Raw genomic sequence first — 23743 nt, 5'->3', positions numbered from 1 at the left:
AATGAACGGACGAAACGTAAAAGAAAAGAAGAAAAAGAATTAAATATATATTATATATATATATATATATATATATTTATATATATATATATATAAACACACATATATATATTATAATGACGGTTTCTATTAACAAGCGTGAGGTGGCTGTGAATAACTGCAGTAAAATGAGATGAATAATGAGGAAAAGGGATAACAAAAGTGGCTGGTGAGTAGACTGGACTGCGGATGATGCAAGCATAGCTATAGATGACCCGAGTAATGACATGGACGCCGGACGGTGTACCGAGGTGAATTTCGGAAGGTTATGCGAGTTAAGTATGCTAATGATGCTAGACGGTTAATCACATGGTGGTGATCGATTCTAGGGTGAGGTTCAAGGTAATTAAAGTAGAGTGAGGATAACTTGGTAGGTCGTGTAAAAATAGACAACTTCTTTTTTAAGACTGATTAAAATGCACGATATCTCGGACTACAATAGTCACAATAGTGTACCGGATACTAAGGGTATTGTATATTCTATTGATACGTTCAGTAGTCATGTTTAAGTTACTTATGAAATTACAAACAGCACGTATTTTGTACAATTTTCTATAAACTGTTTTTCTTATATTAATTTCTGTTACTGTCCGCTACAAATAGTACAACAATGAAAATTATTCACGTAGGGTACCGCTTTTTCGTTGTACAGGTCAATCTTCCTTGTTCAGCCATTGAAAGTTATGTTTTACCCTAATAGCTGAAAATATATTGTCAAATCAGATATTAACTCGATGCATTAAAACGAAAAAAAAACTCGCTTCTTCCATTGTTAGGATACAACGGCAAAACACATTATTTTAGAATGCTTGTGTGGATCGGCTTCATGTAACTTTCTATCAATCATTTAACCTCCACAGCGCATAAATCCTTGCATTTCTACATTTGCGGCCATCCTTACCTTTGGATAGTGTTTGGTACATATAATTTTCAATTCCGCGTTTTTATATGATAATTTTTGTTAGTTTTTTAACAATACATTCTCTTAACATAATTCAATTGGCTTATTTGTACAGTACCTTGTAATTGTTTGGGGGGGGGGATCTAAAACCCCAAAGCTCCTCTATACAAGTGGACACCTCCTCAATAAAACAGTATATTTCGTTATAACAATCAACATCTTGAGTACGCCAACAGTCCTAATAGACGATATTACTGATGTGATACGGATTAAAAGACTATACATTTCTTGGTTGGATAAGGGACAAAATTGACATTAACTCTACTAAGATGAGGCATAAAGAGATAATGTCTCCTGAAAAACTCAGGTTAAAATATGGATTATAGTTAAGTGGTAGATTAGGGCTTAGAACAAACAATACGGCTAAATGAGAGTCTGGTAGATAATGGTTGTAGAGTATAGGCCGCATTGAAGCTTATCTAATTCTGGCCAGTCATCGCTAGTAGGTTAAGTTGACTCAAAATGGGCAGTACAGCTTAAATTTATATCAATGTTCTCTTTTTTTTCTTTAAGTTTTTACTCAATTAATTACTTACAAAAGATTACAACGAATCTCGAACTACATACATTTACAACTAGAATGCATTGCTTTCAATCTTACAAAAATTCCTGTGAAATGTTTAAACATTTTATCTCTTAAAATGTGTTTGATATCACTTTGGTTACGTATAAGTTAAATTTACCTGTATTAGTAGGTATCTTTGAAGAAAAAAATTCTGTCAGTTTTCTAGAATAACAATTTGAGTTCTTTAACGGATTACATACGAAATTTCCAAGCAATATTAAAAGTATTTGTGAGGAAAGAGGCGATAATCCCCTCTTCAAAGAACAAGTCTTCACCGAACTAAATACAACTTCTGAATAAAATTATCACCATACTTACAGAGCTAAAAGAAATTCTATAGAGAAGTCACTTGTTATTTTGACAGACCTGAAAAACTGTGAGAGAACTGAACAAAATTTCCTACCAAAAAAATTCCGGGTGCAATGAACGCAATTTTGAATTCTAGAAATTATTAAAGCAGTGTGAGGGAAAAAATTTATTCTTAATCGAAAAGAAAACAAAACCTCGACCAAAGTGAACGAGATTTGGGACTCAAAGGGGAAGGTGGCCGATAGCGTCCTTCTCAAGTCCGTTTGCCTTGGAGGTAAAATCATAATTCTCCCATTACGCTGCGGGGCTTTCCACAACACGTCCATTACTCTTCATTGCTATCACTAAGCGCCTGGTTTCCCGACAAAACATAATTTCCAGCGAACTCAATCCTTTACCGTCATATTCAATTTCTCCCGCGGCAACACTTTCTCCCAATAGAGGCAAAACTTTTTCTCAATAATTTGACCGAGGCTTTTGCTCGCTATCCTCCAAGGTATGGCCTTCCCGCTCACACACGGTCGGACTTTTTTGGGGAACTTTTTTCTTTTTCTCAAAAGATTTTTGCTCCTTTGTCGAACAGAAAGTTTGGAGATGCGCAGCCTCTCTAGGTAGGACAACCTTCATCTAAGCAGAGAAGATGAAAGTATCTACAGTGGTATGTAGTGTTAGTAGCTATAATAAGCAACAGTAAGTACTAGAAGGTAATTAAATATAATAAAAATTAATTATTCACAAAATTAATTGTTCTGATTCTGTTTTCCACGCTTGTCAAATAAATTCCACTTTTCTTCTTTTACTTTCATAATTACTTTCACCTATACACCTGTCACCATAATTATGAATAATTATGTAAAAAAACACATAAGTATGAATACCCAAATAAAGTGAAAACTACCACAACGCGATTGTTACGACAGAGACATACAAAAGGTAGATCAACTCTCAAACGTATGAAGTATTTTGGGATGGAACGGGAGTTTCTTATAAGCCGACTTACGACACCATTTACTTTGACAAGCATTTTCATTGAAAATGTTTTGTTAATTGACACTTACATTTCTAGATACGAAAGCGTAATAATATAATCAAATAACGTCAGGTGCGAACTTCGTTCTCCGAAGAAGATTAAATGCAAACGCCTGGGTGGGGGGTGGGGGGGGGGCGCGCGCGCGCGTTGAATAGCTAACAATGACGTCACACAAAACAATTCAGCAGAACAGACGGCGCCTGATGTTTTGATCTTCACAATCAGACTAAGGTGGAAGCGGGGATGGTCATGTGTGTGCATAAATGAAGGCTAAGATTAATTTACTTTTTTCAAATGAACGCAGGATTCACATGTAATTTCTCACTATCATCATTAGCAAAATCTCGAGCCATGCACTTAGAAAAAAATTCTTTACTATCAGTAATAATCAAAGCACTCAGTAATTAATATTGCACAATATATAAAGGCCATTAACCTTCTAAACACTGCTGTTGCACAGAAAAGACTGTCCAAACGTGAAAAATAAAAGCACAGCCAAGTAAAATATGGCATGGCGTACAAAATAAAATAAAATTGACTCAGATTGGATAACATCACCGTTCGGTGTCAGCTCAATAAAAACAAACATTCACGTAAATGACTTTCCACATACCACAGGACCACGTGTCAGTCGCTATTTTATAAGATAATGTGTATATAAAGGGAGTAAGAAATTCAAAGTATATTATCTACTTTCCACAATAGGATACCACTTTTAAAATGTGAATGAGATAACAAGCACACCTTATGAATTTAATGATGTAAGAGAAAGTTAATTACCGTATAAAAATTTCATCTGAAGCAGACATGTGTGGCCGCAAATCAGTACTTGGACACAGACAAGTCAATTACCTATGCTCTACAGATCTATGCTCTCTTTGCAACTCCTAATTTTCTTAAACGGAGAAAATTACCGACACTCACACTGCATCAATGCAAGGTCTCCCCCCAAAAATTTGAACGTTATACCCCCTTCGCAAAAGAAAACACAGACATACTCACATCAACAGGAACATACATACGCGCACTAACAACATACGTACAAACTATAGGCACAAGACACGCACACGCTAGAGAGAGAGAGAGAGAGAGAGAGAGAGAGAGAGAGAGAATAAATCTCTGTAATGGATCTTGGGGCGTACTTCTGGGTTAAGCTACTAATCACCCAAGACAACAGCATCTGTCTGCTACGTCCATTTCTTCAGCTTAGTCGATCTTTAATTGCAACCTTCTGTCCAGATTTCTAAGGGAAGGAGAAAACTACAGCTAGTGTGATTCCATTTATAAAAGTCCCAAGTAATGTTTTCTAGAAAGGTATTCAAGTGAAAAAACGTCCTACAAGTTGATTAGATTTCCTTTGAAAACAAATATGCCCTTCAAAATGTTTTCGAGGACAAACAACTGCAATAATACACGAAAGAATTCAAAAGTTTTTTTTTTTTTATTTCGATTACAAAATAAAAATTCCTGGCAGCGTACACACATACATACATGCCGGTATATCACCTTTCCGTGTTCTTTAATTTTGGAGAGAAAAAAAAAAAACATTCGCGAAACAGATTTTTCACTCTCGCAATATAGCATAACCATATTATAGGAGGCTGCAATGTTTTCTAAGGAATGTCCATAAAACAAGGACCACCAAAACCACAAATAAAACAAAAGTATGTTAAGGCAACAACAAAGGTGAAGATATTCATCTGATGGTTGGAAACATGATCACGGTAAGTACTGAATGAGAGAGAGAGAGAGAGAGAGAGAGAGAGAGAGAGAGAGAGAGAGAGAGAGAGAATTCGGTCTGGCTCCCAGCTTATTCTGGGAATATTCAGCCTATGCCAAGGCCAGTGTGTGGTAGTTTTGGCATTTGGTCAATGACGTATGCACAATTTATTTTTCTCTATCTTTATACGATAAATTACGACATTTACTTCATTATCAAATTAATCGGTCGTTGTTTTTATCTTGCCACACTATACCTTGCCACACTATTCCTTGCACTATCCGGTACTATGTTATAATATAGTCGAACCATTAAAAAAATTACCTTTACTTAACTGTAAATAAGTTCCGTCATAACGGGGAAGGGACTACATCGTCAAGTTCCTCTACTGTGAAACTCAAGATAATGCTTGCTTGCTTGAGAGAGAGAGAGAGAGAGAGAGAGAGAGAGAGAGAGAGAGAGAGAGAGAGAGAGAGAGAGGCTATTATTCTTTATACCAGATATAAGTTTTTCCTGATACCAACGACAGGCACCACCGTGAAACTAAGTGAGAGAGAGAGAGAGAGAGAGAGAGAGAGAGAGAGAGAGAGAGAGAGAGAGAGAGGCTATTTTTCTTTTAGAGCAGATATCGGTTTTTCTCGGTGTCAACGATAAGCCCCACTAGAGGTCAAACGAGAGAGAGAGAGAGAGAGAGAGAGAGAGAGAGAGAGAAGAGAGAGAGGAAACGACATGTCCCCTCCCAGTAAAGTGACGAGAATTTCCACGAAATCTATTCCCATCATCCGTCCTACCTTTAGTCATCGCGGGCACTTAACAAATGAAGCGGCAGCAGCCAGAACAGGAAGTTGCTACGAGAAGAGAGAGAGAGAGAGAGAGAGAGAGAGAGAGAGAGAGAATATGGTGGAGAATATCTGGGACGAATGGGGAGAATGCAAGAGGGGTAAAAACAAGGGAGTGGGCCTCAGCATTCGGATGAGAAGGAAGGCAAAAGAGAGATGAAGGAAAATTGAGATGAGGAACATGAAATAGAGAGATCGGTGAAGAACGACCATGAAAGAGGATCTTACAGGAGGATCCTGAGGCAGATGAAGGCTAAAATGACTGTAGGAGAGGAGGAAGGCAGGAGAACAAATATTAAGGACAAAAAGTAAGGCTGGAAGAGCGGCATGAGAACAAATATTAAGGACAAAAAGTTAGGCTGGAAGGGGGGCAAAATATCAAATATTAAGGATAAAAATGAGTGGCAGGAGACGACACAGTACTACTAAAAAGTAAGGCTGGAAGAAGGGCGGGAGAACAAATACTAAAGATATAAAAATCATAGGCAAGAGCAAGGTTGAAAGTGATGAAAATAAAAAATAAAAAAAGGCTAGAAAGGAAGGCTGGAAGAGGGTGAAGACAAAAACAACACGTAGAGTATTACTGACCTGGAAAAGGGAGACGGGGGACTAAGTTAGGAGGAAACACGAAACGTAAGGGGAGAGGGAAAACAAAAACAATTGGCATAGAAGGAAGAAGGAACTGACTGGAAGGGCGAGGTAAAAAAAGCGGTTGAAAAGGAAGTAGATGAAGGTAGGAAACCCTGGAGGGGGAGGAAGGAAAGGAATGCGGAGTAGGCGAGAGATGAGGAAAAGTAGGGACGGGGGGAGGAGACGGAGAGAAAAGGAGGATGAGGAGAAGTAAGCCACACCCTTCGCTGCCCTCCTTCAAGGCTTCGTCAGCCTATCCCTAACAGCTTAATATCCCGAAGGCGTGCCCTTCCTTCAAGCCAATAGCATGTCCAGCAGCTGTTAAGCTCTTAACTGTCGAAACTTACACCGGGCGGTGGGATATCCGCAATTTCCACACTCACTTCCTGATTGCAAGGTTTTAGCGTGCAAGGGGAGGGTACAGCGAGACGGAAAAGGACGGGGGAAGAGGGGGTGGGGGGGGGGGGGTGGGGGGGGGGGGGGGGGGGGGGGGGGGTGGGGGGGGGGGGGGGGGGGGGGGTGGGGGTGGGGGGGGGGGGGGGGGGGGGGGGGGGGGGGGGGGGGGGGGGGGGGGGGGGGGGGGGGGGGGGTGGGGGGGGGGGGGGGGGGGAGAGACAGCCCTAATCGAGCATCCTCAGACTCTACCGGATCGAAATTAGTCTTCCATTCCATTACAAAAAATTGTTTCGAAATACTTTCGGATATATTTCTTATTACAAATAAACGGTTTTGCAAAACAGATAACAACCATCGTTCAAGGCATATGATATTTGCCTGATGGAATATATTAATGTAAGGAAAATAAGCAGAATTAATTAAAGGAAGGGCAAAAATATGACAGCGAGAGTGGCTTTCTAGAAATGTAAAACATAATCAACAATAAAAGAAGAGCAACTAACCTTAAAGAGTGATTCCCAACCTTTACACAACAAAGTCAGGCATACGTTATCACGGAATTAATTCCTAAAACATGAACATTTCACTTTACAAAATTAATCTCATAATAAATACACAAACTTTCATAACAACACCAATAACATCAATAATCATAATCATGATACAGGCTCATCACCATAACAATAATATTATCATCGCCATTATCATTATTATTATTAATGTTCAAGAAATATCCCACCTTCATAACGACATCTACCAACACCAACAGAAACAACATGATACTCCCATAATATCAACAAACAAAATCCATTAGGTAATGCTTCGGAACCATTAATATTTCGCCGTCCCCTCTCTCCCCATCCCCCTTCCTTTTGGCCCTCCCCCCAGCGCATGGCTGTATACCATTTATTACTCAGCCTGGCCCTCTTCTCAATTTACTTCACTTAGCTCAAATTAAGTATCGAGCTAAGCATAGCGATGCACTCAAGCTCGCAAGCACGTTCGTCGATCTTGAGGGCGACCGAGCGACAGGGTCCTAAAATACTCGGCTTTGGAGAGAGAGAGAGAGAGAGAGAGAGAGAGAGAGAGAGAGAGAGAGAGATCGTTACTTATAGAATGGCAGACAATTTACAAGATATCATATACAAAATATTTAGACGTTAAGTTATTTGGTTAATTAAAAGAGAGAGAGAGAGAGAGAGATCGTTACTTATAGAATGGCATACACAATTTGTGGACATAGACGGCGAAATTACTGGACCGAATTGAACCAGAGTCGGACCATATATATAGATTTTGAGGGGGATGGTCTAACCAGATACCGTTTTGATCCGGATATCCGGCCTTACTAACTACTTTATTATTATTCGTAAAAAAAAAAAAAATTACGGGGATTCCAAAAATTCTCTAACTTTTCTTCTACAATAAAAAAAAAAAATAACGATGATATTAAGGGATAGTTTTTAGCCAGGTACCGTAATGATCCGAATATCCGGCTGGATATCTGGCTATGCTAACTTCTTTAATATTAGTTGTAGAGAAAAAAGAAAACATTGTTGTGATAGAAATTTCCTCGAGGATTCCAAATATACTCTTACTTTCCTTCTATGATGAAAAATAACGATGATATTACGGCTCAAACAAAGCCGGTGTACGGTTGCCAGGCTCCTAGAGAGAGAGAGAGAGAGAGAGAGAGAGAGAGAGAGAGAGAGAGAGAGAGAGAGAGAGAGAGAGAGAGAGAGCAATCTAATACCCACGAAGACAAATATAATCTATAAAACACTAAAGCTCATAAAAATCAGCGAAACCATGTATACAATTTTAAACAGTAACAACTAATAACAATAGCAAAAAGAAATATCTAGAACTCAAGAATTAAAAAAAAAAAACTGCAAAAGATATGTAAAACAAAAAGAAGAAGGTCTGCCTTCTATTTTCGGGTTACGCAGTCACAAGTAATTCTAGCTTATGAGAAAAACTCTAACAGGCCTGAAAACTTAGTACCATAACAGGGTGCATGCTGCCACAAATCTGAATTTAAATTGGGGAACATAATTAGGGCCGAAGGCAGAAGTTTCCCCCAAGAAAAACAAACTTTCCGGTGAGCTACAAATTGCAGCAGAGAACTAAGTGAAATGCAGCGCTCAGTTCTTTCTGCAAATTTTGATGCCAAGATAACATAACAGCTGAGGAAGCTTTCCTTAAATATCTTGTCAGGCGACCTTAACATTCAGCATAGAATTCTACACATCCTCTCTCTCTCTCTCTCTCTCTCTCTCTAACACGCTCACACACGCACGCAATTACATAAAAACACTCACCCTTGCACACACACACACACACACACACACTCTAATAAAACAGATTTCTCCTATCTCAATTTAAGAATTTTTAGAATTTGATCTCTTAATTTTTTATGTCTCGTTCGATATGTAAGTCAGCAAATAATTATGAACAAAAATTTCAAAACCAAGAGACTAAATCTGGAGGATGCAGTTCTCTTTACAATAATTCTAATCAGAAATTTATGAGGCTTCCGCATGCATGCAAGATATTCTGCTTGCAAAATATTCTTGCAGTCACGTCCCTGGTCGAGTTCTAAAGTTCTATCTCTTCAAATATAACCCATAAAATTTACGATTTAAACCCCACAACTGAAATCCAATAAACACTACATAATGAATTTCCTCATAACATCCCTTGCTATTGTTACAGAGTGATTAAAAATTACACTGAGTTTCCAACAGCTCGCAACCAATTTCAATGCCTTTTTAGAGGGTAACCAACATGAAATAATATGATATATATGTTATTTATATGCCATTTATTTCCAATCAGTCTATTAATTTTCGAAAATGAAACAGAGTACCTCAGAGTCAATTATTAGCATTATTATATAAATGGTGTATTCATTCACATGGAACATGCAGAAAGCTTATCAAATTCAAAGGCAATTTTCCTCAAAATGGAATGTAAACAAGAATATGAACATAGGACTGAAGAAATTTAAATAAAACAACTACCGTGTATTTGCAACAACAAAATTATCTATGCCAGATATCCTAGGTAACTTTGCGTGTCGCTAAAGAAACACAAGACATTTACAAACAATAAAACCCTTCACTTGAGAGAGAGAGAGAGAGAGAGAGAGAGAGAGAGAGAGAGAGAGAGAGAGAGAGAGAAGCAAGTTATAGTCACAATGCACGGTTAAATATACCGACAAAAATGAAACCGACGGGAAACTTTTCCCAGTTCACCATCAGTTAAGAAGAACAGAGCCGAGGCTGGCAATATTTGCTTACCACGCCAGTCTGCAAAATGTAAGGAACCTAGTTGACAGCGACTGCAGACAGCGAAAGACCTATCCCGAGGCCTTTCCAGTCATATTCACTGTATGACGGGAACAACAGTCAAAATAAAAGAAACATTCCAACAGAATAAAAAAACAAAACACTGAATCATTTATCTCCATTCTCACGGTTGTCTTTCCCGCACCTTCGGTCTCAGAGGAATGGTAACAAAAAGGGAAAACCTTTAAAATTCTGAGGCACGCGATATAAATGAATGCTGAATTGAGGAAATTCTCTTACATGCTCACTCTGCATATATACGCGTATATACTATATATTATTATATATATATATATATATATATATATATATAGATATATATATATATATATATAGTATATACGCGCGTATATATGCAGAGTGAGCATGTAAGAGAATATATATATATATATATATATATATATATATATATATATATATATATATATATATATATATACATACTCGAGCCATTTTCTCTTGGGGGTGGCATAGCAATGTTAACCTACAGATTTTCAGCATGAAAATGCAAGCCCTAAGTCATTCTCCACGCTGGATAATGTCTACTTAGGTCGACTTACTGTCGAAACCTAAGTGACTGCATAGTTTTACACGATCTAGAAATATCCTTAAGTCGCTAAGTCCGCCTCTGATAAATATCGGGAATCTCGAGGTGAGGAAAGGCTGGCAACCACTCAAGGAGCTGACATTCAAACACTGACTTAGAATTACAAAAAAAGCATAGAAAAAACTGAAAACTTTATTTCATCAAGGAATGACTTCCCCACCAGAGAGATGGTTGGGTTCGACTCTCGTCTGGATCTGATCTAAAAACGACCAAGCCTTTGTTGACTGGCTGAGAATTGTGTACGTGGTATTTACAGGACTATGGTAGGTTGCAACCAAAATAAAGAAGGGTTTGTATATAGCAACCTCATTGCAAATCAATTACTAAAAACTATAAGACTTAACTACTTCAGGAGCCACGTTTACAAAAAAGAGAAGTTGTATAGTAAAAATAATGCGTCAGTTTTTTGTTGATGTCATTGCAAGATTTAGGGCTTACTAAACCCACGCCCTGGATATTTGGTCACTTTGAACAAAAGGAGAGTGGACAGCACGCATCCATTTTCCTTCCCCGACACGCCAAAGGAGTAAAAACATCCCAACAGTGGCCCGCGGTACATCTCAATCCCAAATCAGTGACGCTTCCTCAGACAACAAAGACCAGGTTGTACTGCTTACTATGCCCAGGACAGCAATTGGTTCGTCGTAGGTTTCAAAGAGAAGTTCATCAGCCATTTAGGAGGCCTCTCCTCCGCGAGGGGCTCCTAAAACTCCATTAGGCGCTCCTTTGACTTGGGGGGAAAGTATGTCTGTACCCCAAAACAACTGGCACTTCCGAGGGCAGAAATGTTCTTGTGGTGCTGTAAAATATCACCTTAGTAGTAGTCAAACATGCATGACTGTGCTTAATCCAACATTCAGCAGGGTAAATATGAATGTGGTTATGACCACTGCACTTTAAAAATTCCTATCGCTCTCTATCTCTCTCTCTCTCTCTCTCTCTCACTATCTCTCTCTCTCTCTCGTATTATATATATATATATAATATATATATATATATATATTATATATATATATATATAGATATATATATACACATCCATACATAAAAAGGAGAGAGAGAGAGAGAGAGAGAGAGAGAAAAAAAAAACTTTAAACCCTTTCAGTATCACTGCCGAAGCCTCATCCCACGTTTCATTAACAACTTTTACCTAAATTACCTAAACTTCCCGGTGAATAGTATTTCCCCCTCAACTCGAGTTATGCTTTTCTTGTTCTCTGAAAAAATAAAGGGGAGTTATATTTCCCTTCCGTCTAGAGGGTTTGGAGTATTTTCAGACTCCTGTGATTCAACCATATTCCAACAGATTTTTCGGTTTCAAGAAACGTGTGTGTGTGTGCGTGTGTGTAATAGTAATATATATATATATATATATATATATATATATATATATATATATATATATATATATATATATATATATATATATTGCTCATACATAGAAAACATGCCCGTGATTCCATTTTCAACTGTAGCCACAGGATATGTTTAAATCCTTTGCATGCGTTAATAAATACACATGCTCTGCGATGTGTATTTAATAACATACACACATACACACACACACACATATATATATATATATATAATATAGATATATAATTATATATATATATGTGTGTGTGTGTGTGTGTGTGTGTGTCTATCAAGTTTATTTTTTTCAAGTTAGAGCATCAATAACTAAACAAATGAATAACTGTACAATATTATTAAAAAAAAAGACTATAGTTAATAAACTAACACATTACACTTCATAACTCGCCGCAGACTTCGATAACCGCAAAGAAAAAATACAATTCTAAAATTATACTGAGAGAGAGAGAGAGAGAGAGAGAGAGAGAGAGAGAGAGAGAGAGAGAGAGAATGTGGAAATGAGCAAATGGCAGACAATCTGATATGTACCTTGTTTGTCTGAGTGCGCGCGCTCGTGTGTGCGCGCAAGCAAAGTATTTGATGAAAGTTTTCCGCCCGCTGGGATGATGACGACATCGTTGAAATTATCCGATTGTAAATATTTTGACGAATTAATGTTACGTCTGTTATTTTTGCCCCTCAGCTTTTTATCACTTTACAAAGGAAGCTGCGACCCACAACAGTCAGATAACACCAGGGTTTCCTAATTTCGCCAAGTCAGCACTACAACGTTTCCTTCAGATGATACTGTATCTAGGTTCCAGCCTGTCCAATGACACTAGTCACTGCCCATCAGAATACCTGACAAGCCGCCATCCCCATCTCTCTCCGGGGTCAGCAACAGAATAAAAGCGTCGTAACGGCTGCGTATTTGACAAACTGCAGCTGTTACCGCCTCCGCCAATCGGAAACTGGCGTTCTGCAAAACTGACTTTTACAATCACCATGCATATAATATTCTGCACTTTTCATGGCAGCCACGGCACATCCGCTAAATTTCGTCAAGAATGGCAAAGATATCAGAAATGGCTAAGATAACATTACTTAACGTTTCAAAATATATGAATTAATTTGCAATACCAGGTTATACGAGAATGTTCCGTAAAGGCAGTGTCACCTGAAAACGACAGCAGACATTATCGTCTAATTTATTAAAGGGTGAAAATCATCTGACGTACCAAAAGACATCACCACCTTAATTCGCAACGGACAACATCATTTCATATACCCAAGAGGGAATATTTATTGTCAAGAAAATAAAATTATATTAAATAATATCAGGAGGTTATTCACTTCAATGCATCATATCATATAATTCAATTACAAACAGCAACATGTTATCGATCTACCCCATTACTAACTGAGAGCCTGCAGCTCACAGGGGTTCAGAGGTACATCTACATCAAGTAGAATTATTGTTCATAAGTATTCGCATTTACACACACACACATACACACTATATCTATTATATATATACTAATATATTATATATAATTATATATAATATTATAATATATAATATATATATTATAAAATCATGAAGAGAGATAAAGTGCTAATAGCTGTTAGGTATCAAACAATGTTAAGTATGCATTTATAATATACACTGAAAGGGAACAATGTAAAAAAAAATGTTAACTAGACTACCACAAACGTATAATACTATATATATATATATATATATATATATATATATATATATATATATATATATATATATATGTGTGTGTGTGTGTGTGTGTGTGTGTGTGTGTGTGTGTGTGTGCAAATATACGTAACAATTAGAATAATGCGACATATCTTAATGCGACAGGCTGCCTTCAATATTATTAGGTTAAAAATATACGAGAGAGAGAGAGAGAGAGAGAGAGAGAGAGAGAGAGAGAGAGAGAGAGAGAATTTAATCTTGGCTGAAGATCCTTCACGTAATTACCATCCAAAGACATTGCAGAACTGAAATCAAATGTGAATAAGGTTCATAAATAAGGTAAAGATACTCTACAGGATGCAAATAAATACACCGCGAATGAAAGAGGGTCAGTGATGCAGTCAAGTGCCGTAAATATTTCAAATTTAATTCGTCGCCATGGAATAGAATTCGGAATTGGATATAGGGTTATGAATATTGTAGAGCACAGCGCCCAACCATTAACATACTCCCAAAATCATATGTGTGAACTCGCTAAGTTCAGTCCATTATTTTTCGTTCTGTTGATCTGCGCTCCGTTGGTAACGAAGAAATGATTAGTGTCAGTCAATAACGTCAATCTTAATTACAGCCCTACTTTGACAGATGTGAAAAATCTAAATTTTTTCAGATTGCCGTACTGTTAAAGTTGGAGGTAGTAAACAAGTCATGACGAAAGCAATCTGCACACGATTATTATTATTATTATTATTATTATTATTATTATTATTATTATTATTATTATTATTATTGTTGTATTTATGCGGAACAAGACCTAAAGCTATGAACGTCTCCAGTAAACTTCAACTGAACAGAATATCACTTCAAGAAGACTAAACCATGAAGTGAAGTGAGTTGCTGATCTGTTTACGTTAACTGGCGTTGCACCGTCTATGCTCAATGGATAAAAAAATACAAATCCTGACCAAAATCTTTCAAGAAACATTCAGTTTGCCCATACATGCTTTCAACAACAACGACTAAAGTGAACGTCAATAAAATAAGAGGTACGGAGGAAAAACACACACACACACACACGCAGACTCATTTAGTGTGTTAAACCTTGCACGGACATGACTTCCATACAAGATAAATGTATGGTCGAGAGGATATTGTGAAATACCTTTAAGTAAAAAGGTTAGTTAATTACGATTAAATTTTTTTTTAGCTATTTGTGCTTATATAAATACACGTATATATCTAGTTTTTGTGACATTTTCTCTCAGCTGTTGCACCAATAAAAATCAAATTTAGGCTGGGTTTCAACTGTCCATAATTGGATTCATATTTTTTTCAGGAGATTCAAGGTAAACCGTCCTTACAATATTCGCAAGTATTGCTAATGTGTATGCATAATACTTTAAGCAGTTGAAATAATTTTCATGCAGCACGAAGCAAACATAACAAAAGATTCCGGGTCGTAGATAAACTTCAGATCTCGGACAAATTTCAATATAAACAAAAACCGACCAAAGAAACATACAATCCAGCGTGCGCCATCTTCCCCATCAGACAGCCACACAGGGAAGGCCTAAGGAACCGTATTATCTTCGGCATGTCTGTTATCAGCCTTTTACGATGCCTAATTAGGCTACCCTTCGATAACAACGTCAAATACCTTATGCTCTACATCTATCATAAGCAATTCCCCATTATTATATTCATTGAGGCAAGGAACCTTACAAAAAATCTTAGAATCTGTTTGGCTGAACTAACTAAAAATGAAAATTTATCGTCTAAAACTTCTTGAAAATGTCAACAAAGAAACTCCGGATGCAATTTAAGTTATGTTTAAGTATACATTTACGCGTAACAATATATTCTGTTCTCTATACCCCCTTTTCCGATTGAAAGGTGGTTGTTACAAAGGTGTAAACTCCTCCAGTTTTCAGTAAATATCTTACGGGAAAGTTGCCAGCAACATATCCCTTTTTCTTGACGATGGTTGTGCGCTCGACACACACACACACACACACACACACACACACACACACTAATATTTGTGTGTGAGTGTGTGTGTGTATGTGTGTGTGTGTAAATTTATCCTTAACTAGTATTTTACAAATAAAGCTTTTGTGCAGACAATTTCTAAAATATTAACAACTTCAGTTAAAAATGACCAAGAAATAAAATATATTCTCTCTCTCTCTCTCTCTCTCTCTCTCTCTCTCTCTCTATATATATATATATATATATATATATATATATATATATATATATATATATATATATATATATATCTATATCTATATATATATAAAATAATTGATAAAAAATGTGTATTCCCATGATACATATAAACAACTATAATATATACATACATACATACACACTCAACATACAAATCTTGACATAAAAAATATAAATCGTAGGGTAAGAAAGCGAGAGAAAAATCAGGCAAATCCCCATAAATATGGTACGAGAAATAATTTTTTTTTTTTTTTGCTTTTTACAAAACGCGCCGAGTTAACTTCCCAATACCGGGGCATCAGAGCAAGGAAACGTGTAATAAAAGCCAGACAGAACTCCTTCGGGCCCTGATACGTTGATACAGATTCTATTTCATTTTCGCAGGGATTTTCGGCTCCGACTTTTCCTCTCCTGCTCCTCTGACTAATTTGAAGGAAAAACAGATTACGTCTTTTTCCTATGACTGAATGGAATGAAAAAATGTACAATCTATAAAGGTAAATGCTGCGTCTATCTCTCTCTCTCTCTCTCTCTCTGCACACAAACACCCAAAAATATACAATTTTATACTGTACCTATCTTTCTGCAAATTTCGTCATGTGTGCTTCATGAAATAAAAGACCGTTACAGAAATGACGTGAAGAGTAAATGTTTCCTTATGTGTGTGTGTGTGTATTAGCAGCAGTAAAAAGAAGAAGAAGAAGAAGAAGTGTTCCTTCGCGTTAACGGTAAGGCAAACGGTAAGGCAAAAGATCGATCCAACAACTGAAAGAAAATAATACCAAAGTCTTCAAAAACTAACATAACCTTTAATGTTCAAGCGGTAACTTTTGTATTAGGCAGTTAATCAGGTGTGTTTGGTTGCATTAAGGTATAAAAGATCATTGAATAAAAGGTATACAAAGCACTGGGCTCGATCGCTAAGGCTATAGTTCAAGCTCAACCTGTTGCCCTGTATACTTCTCACATTTTAACTTCTACTACTCTAACCTTCACATACACCAAATAATGACTAGATAAGCCTCCAGTTAACAAATCTCACAAATTTGCATCAATTAACCTTCCTCACCATACATATATGATGATACATAAATTATATATATATATATATATATATATATATATATATATATATATATACATAGATAGATAGATATTGATATATATGTTTGTGTGCGTATATATATATATATATATATAATATATATATATATATATATATATATATATATATATATATATATGTACAGTTTATCATAAATACAAAGATTTAAGTCATTATAAATCAATCAATCGGTCACAGTATCCAGAGGGACGTAATATCACGCGATATGGAAAAAGTATTAATGAGAAAGAATCTTTCAAATATCCAGGTATAACTATATTAATTTGTATGGTACCATGCGTATCGCTGCATGGACAAGAATGACAGTATGATAATGGAACTATATAAAAACCCTTTTTCTTTGTAGAGTTGAGAATAAAGGACTGAGAAGAAAACAGAGTACACATGTCAGGTTACAGTTATTAATGATAACACGAGGAAATTTTCGCCAATTAAAAGGGGGCAGATGGAGATAGCTCAGAAATGTTAGCACATAACCAGAAGAATAGTACTTAACAATATCACTTAGGCTCCAATCAGCAACAGAAGATTTAAGAGACTGGGACTTGATTGGATAAGAACAAGAAAGCGGAATGCTGGAAATGGGTGGAAAATTATGGCAGTCAAAGCACAAAAACCAATCGGATGACGAATTTTCACTGAAGGCCCTCTCATCAAAAGACTTTGGAGGCGATATATATCTATACACACACATATATACTGTTAACGGTGGTAACAGGTACGCTACTAGAGCACACTAACACACACAAATATACATCAAATTATCTTATTTTAGACACAGACAGCCTGCCCAACATGACCAACATCCTCACGTGCCTAAACAGCTGAAAACAAGAGGAAAGAAAAGAACCAGAAGAAAAATCATAGCGGAATTGCAACCAGGAATTGACAGTTTTTCTATACAGCGTAATAAATATTGCTTCTCTGCTACAAGTATCTCAATAATCCCTTAGAATCCCGAAATGTGTTCGGGTCGACACCTACGGCCAGCCTAATATTAAAGGGCTCCTTTTGTGTCTCGTTTCCTCTTCCCTTAGTAGGCTGGACAAACAAACGGCCACTTCGTCTGACGGGAATGGCATTTGTTAGTCCCTTTTTGCCCAGTATCCAATAGTTTGGGAGATTTTTATAGGCCTCAAGCGATGTACCACTTTTCTATAAACTTTATATTACATATTATCTAAATACACATATACAGAAACACAAACATGTGTAATATACATACACACACACACACACACACACATATATATTATATATATATATATATATATATATATATATAATATATATATATAATCATATATAACAGAACAAGTTAATCACCTTATAGTTACAAACGTTATGAATTCTTTAAACCGGCTGAGATTTATTTCTAAAATTCTCTCTCTTTCTCTTCTCCCTCTATCTCTTCTCTCTCTTCTCTCCTCTCCTTCTCCTATTTCTTCTATCTCTCTCTCTCTCTCTCTCTCTCTCTCTCTCGCTCTGCTCTCTCTCCCTTCCTCTCTTCTCTCTCTCCTCCTAGGGCACCTCTTTCCCTCGGAACTTCATCTTGAGAACTTTTCCCTTCAGTAGTTTAGCCACGTCCCTGAGCTCCGTCTCTGGTCAGGTCACGCACTCCTCAGCAAATATATTACCACATGCTTTTTTCCTTTTTTCTCGGCCATTATTGGTTTAGTATTTTTATACACGACCATGAGTTCGCCCATTTTCTTGTGTTGCTGAGAGAGAGAGAGAGAGAGAGAGAGAGAGAGAGAGAAGAGAGAGAGAGAGAGAGACGAGAGAAGAGAGAGAGAGAGAGAGAATTCCTTATTTGTATGATGAAGTGGAATGACATCAAAGGGTGGCGGAACAGAGGAAGAGTGAATCCAAATTGAAATTAATTTCTCCCTGTATGTTGGACCGCCATTACAATGCCAAAGAACGATATGAGAGAGAATCAAGAACAACACACATAATGTAATCCATTATAATACCTAGTCTTCATTAACACTGTGTACATATCCTTTACTGTTGTATCTCTCACAAAGTTAATCCAGATCCAGCGTATTTTACAAAAATCAGTCTCCTACTGGTTGACGAGAAAACAAAAGTAAAAAAGCAAGCAAGAAGCAGGAGAAAAACTAATGCAAGATTCGGTAGTCAAACATCAAGCGGATGTTTGCTTTGGGATAAAATCTATCTGCAAGCAGTCACAGACTTCCCAGGTTTTGTATGCATTGTCAGATAGAAACGCACACTTTCCGAAGAGAGCGCTCGTAGACACACACACACACACACACACACATATTCCGAATTCTGAGGCGCAAAAGCCTTTTTCAAAAATGGTGTGATGATAAAACTAGTCAAGCTACTTTGGACACTAAAAAAGATGAAATAACGCTAGCTCTTTGCTTTAAAAATAATACAAACAATCATTAATGTAATGAAAGATACAATGATAAACCACAAACGTTGTTGTGAAATACTTATGCGGGAAAAAAATCAGCGCGCCAACCCTACATCAAAAGAAGAGCTCTCGTCAATTCCAGCCATTAATATATTCATTGGACATCCGTCCGGGGTCTATCAAAACACATGATCTCTTTTACTTCCCGTTCTGTCGATCTTCCAGCCTCATCCAAATTCTGAATACAATTATCTCTTCTTACTATTGCAGTCTGGAGCCGCTGGAAAGGGGCGAGAAATGGGGACTGAAATTTACGTAGAATTCATGAACGCATTTCAAGAAACTGAAACGACTCTTCTAGGGACAATATTTGTGAGCAAGCGCAGAAGAAGGACCATTTACATGTAGAGTTGATCAAAAGAAGAGGTAGAATGATTTAAAAAGAATTCGGGTTTCTTATAAAAAATAAAATACAATACAAGACATACTTAATGAATCATGGACAGTCAAACACAAAGAAACAGAAACTACAAATATTACCGTAATATTTCAACCAAGGAAGAAAAATGGGCTTGACCAATTCGGACATCAAAAGCTTAAAGACCTGTGTATGTAAAAATGAAATCTTTTCCTACTGCTGTTCAAAAGCTATGGACAAGGCTGAATTCTTATCCGACCTTTGACCTTCAAGTATTAACTTGATGGGTATTTCTACCTCACTGGACCATCAGCTTCAAGAGGGGAATATGCAAACTAACTGAAAAAATAAAATTAAGTGTAGTTATAAAGACTTGAACATGTCTGAATTCCAGTTTGACCTTTGACATCTTAATATGACCTTGACCTCATTCTACACTTCAGAATCATTGGCAAATGAAACATGCCAAACAGGAAGTGAAATGTCCCTAATGGATATTAGACTTCCAGGTATGACCTTAACCTCACCTGGAGCACTGGCTTCATTTGTGGATTATGGAAGACAAAGATATAAGTAATATGAGGTAACCCAGCGAGAACTGATAATAATAACAAATGCTGGCGTCACATCAAACATAACCCTTATCTATTTCGGGAAGTAAAGTTTCGAGGTTCGTATTTTCGTACCCTCCACCTACTAACTCTCCATTTTCCTTCTTCACCAATGTGAAACTCTTGGATTTGGATACGTAGCCCAGCATCAGTTTTCAGTGGCCATATTTTTATTAACAAAAAATCAGAATTAACATGTAAATATAGTAGATACAAACTTAAAAAGGAGAACTCCAGTATGCCAATTAATGCAGCACAACCCAAAAGTAATTGCAAACATCTATACTAAGTGGAAACAGCCAAAGAAATCCAGCAACACATCGCAGGAACGTCCTGTATTCAAAGGGTTCGTTCTTTCCAGGAAACTCGACCGGTAACAAAGGAGAGTTTCACAATTTCGTTGAAAAGATGTTTACGAAAATAATATGAAGAAACTTCAAAACACAAAAAAGCGAATACAAAGACATAAAATGACCCCAGAAGAGGCAATATCCCAGTCCTTATTCATATGCAAATGAGAACAGCCCCACAAAAGAAGTCAAAGTTACACATACCAATAAAAATTTCCCTTATGCTGTGGATTCGCTCTCTCTCTCTCTCTCTCTCTCTCTCTCTCTCTCTCTCTCTCTCTCCTCTCTCTCTCTCTCTCATACTTATACAATGACCTGGTAGTTTAATAGCATTCTCGATAACCAATCACAATAAATCTTGACGATCAATGACGATCCATAACAGAAGAAACACCAAAGAAAATAAACGAATGCTCATTTGCGTTCGTACGTTTGTTTATGGGTAACCACAATCATGCGCAATAAAGTCGGAGAATACGATCCACGCATTAGCGCTACCGACAGGAAAATAAAAGCTCTTGTTTATGTAAATGAGAACCCAAGTTGAGGCAGAAATTCAGAAATACCAGCGAGGCATCAACCAACCAATTCTGTAAAATGAGCTAAAGAGCAGTTACAAAAATCCCAGTCGTAATGGAAAGAGTAAAATCAAATAACTTGATAAGAAAATGAAGTATTAAATGCATTTCACACCTGGGAAACTGGAAAACTTCAAGAACATTAGCGCACATCAAATTCAGTTACTATAAATCAACTAGACAGAATCACAGAAAATAAATTTGCGTGAGATAATCTCGTCCACGAATTGAACAGTGAATTCAATTTGCCTCTGACTATTCCATAATATTCCACGCTCACAAACAACAACTATAACATAAGTTTTCGGTTTCATGAACTGCTGTCCCATTTCCTTTTCTTATCCGTTACCAGTAAAATACGGCATATGTCTCGATACGAAGGATGCTTGCATAAAAATAATTTCAGATAGAAAAAGTTTTCATCTGGGAAATTTATGAGTGTGATTAGACCGTTAAAAGTTGACAGAAGGAGGCGAGAAGGCGACATACCGCTTGAAAAGGGGAGAAGCAAGACGCTGAAGAGGAGGGGGAAGGGGAGTGGTGAGGAATTGGAGTGGGAGGGAGGAACCTTTGGCAAGTCGAAGGTTAGGATGAGGAAGATGACAACACACACACACACACACACACATATATATATATATATATGTATATATATATATAATATATATATATATATATATATATATATATATATATATATATTATATACACGCATTATGCTACAAATGTCCTTTAATATCTAATTCGCTCTACCCCGGAATTAATATATTTTCAGATATGTTAACCGAAGGAGAATTTTTTAGTTGATAAGAAACTCGTTGGCTCATGGGCGCGAAACCCGGAACCAAGAATTCAAGTGAGGCTCTTTACCCACAAGGATATCCCGAGATAGCCTTGTGGGTAAAAGATCTTCATTTTACGCCCTGAATTCTTTGTTTCGTGGTTCGCGCCTATGAGCCGAAGTATTTCTTATTAACTAAAAAATTCCCCTTCGGTTAACATTTATGAAAATATATTAATTTCGAGGTAGAGCGAATTAGATACTAAAGGACAATAGTAACGCTTAAAGCGTATATATGAATATGTGTGTGTGTGTGTGTGTGTGTGTAGGGAGGGGAAGAGTAGAATGAAAGAAGTGAGGCAGGTGGGGATGAAGTGCATAAGAAAAAGACTAGGCGGTGGATTGGAAAGTGACAGAGGTAAGCATAATGGCTATGGAAGAAGAGTGAGGAAGACTACTGAGAGAGAGAGAGAGAGAGAGAGAGAGAGAGAGAGAGAGAGAGAGAGAGGAATCGTAAATAACAGTATGTGCAGTTTTGTATTGATTTACCAGCAGCCATAAGCTCCCGATCACTTCCCTCACCTGCTTCATTTAGCAAGAGACAACAAGAAACGAAACAGATCCCACTCGTTTAATAAATAATATTTAGAAATAAATGCCAGGGCATTAAACACACAACAAAATGCGATATTGCTCTCTAAACTTTTACATTATTATTTCAATCTATGATAAATTACATATTATTATTACTATCATTATTTGACAGGCACACTAATAATAATAATAATAATAATAATTATGAAAAATAACAACAATTATTTTTTCGTCTAGATATATCTATACAGAAAATTTTCTAGGTTTAATTAGTAGTACTGGTTATATTTTCATCTTAACATTTGATAGTACCAACAACGGTGACAATAACATCGTATCATTAACAAAACCAACAACAAAAGCACACCAGAGGTAACCATAACTGACAGTTCTCCGAGCGAATTCCAGCTGAAGGTAATGAAGTGGTAAAATTAATGTACCTTAAGATCACGCGCTTCAGTGATCCCCCATAATGGCAGAGCGAGCGAGGTACCACCAGTGTGCGGTTGGCGGCGACGTTCAATATGGCAGAAATGGAAACCTAAGAACCTTTTTATAACCTTAACTACCATTCTTTTTTTTCTCTCTCTCATTTTACATCTTACAATTTCTGTACCTTTTCGTTACAGCGTTTCGCTCTCACTCTGTAGTATTTGAGCTATTTAAAATCTATATTTTTTTCAGGTTTTCATATACATACGTATATATACAGTGTATACAGCATATACACAATTGTACACATACACACACATAGTTATATACATTATATACATATACTATATATATATAAATATAATATAAAGATAGTATAAGATAAAGATACATATATATAATATAAATATATATATATATAGGATATATATATGATATATATATTATAGTATATATATATATATATATATAAAGATATAGATATATAGAGATATATATATATATATATATATATATATAAGATATATATATATATATATATATATATATATATAATATATATATTATATATATCTATATATATATATATATATATATATATATATATATATATATATATATATAATATATTGCAGAATATGGAATGAAGAAATAAATTCTGATAATCAGCGATTGCAGGTCACAGCTAAAGTGCTAAACAACGGCAACCTAACAGTTTGTAGCAACTG

This window comes from Macrobrachium nipponense, chromosome 28 (assembly GCF_015104395.2).
Source record: "Macrobrachium nipponense isolate FS-2020 chromosome 28, ASM1510439v2, whole genome shotgun sequence".
In the NCBI taxonomy this organism is placed as follows: Eukaryota; Metazoa; Arthropoda; class Malacostraca; order Decapoda; family Palaemonidae; genus Macrobrachium; species Macrobrachium nipponense.
This window is presented reverse-complemented; position numbering follows the sequence as displayed.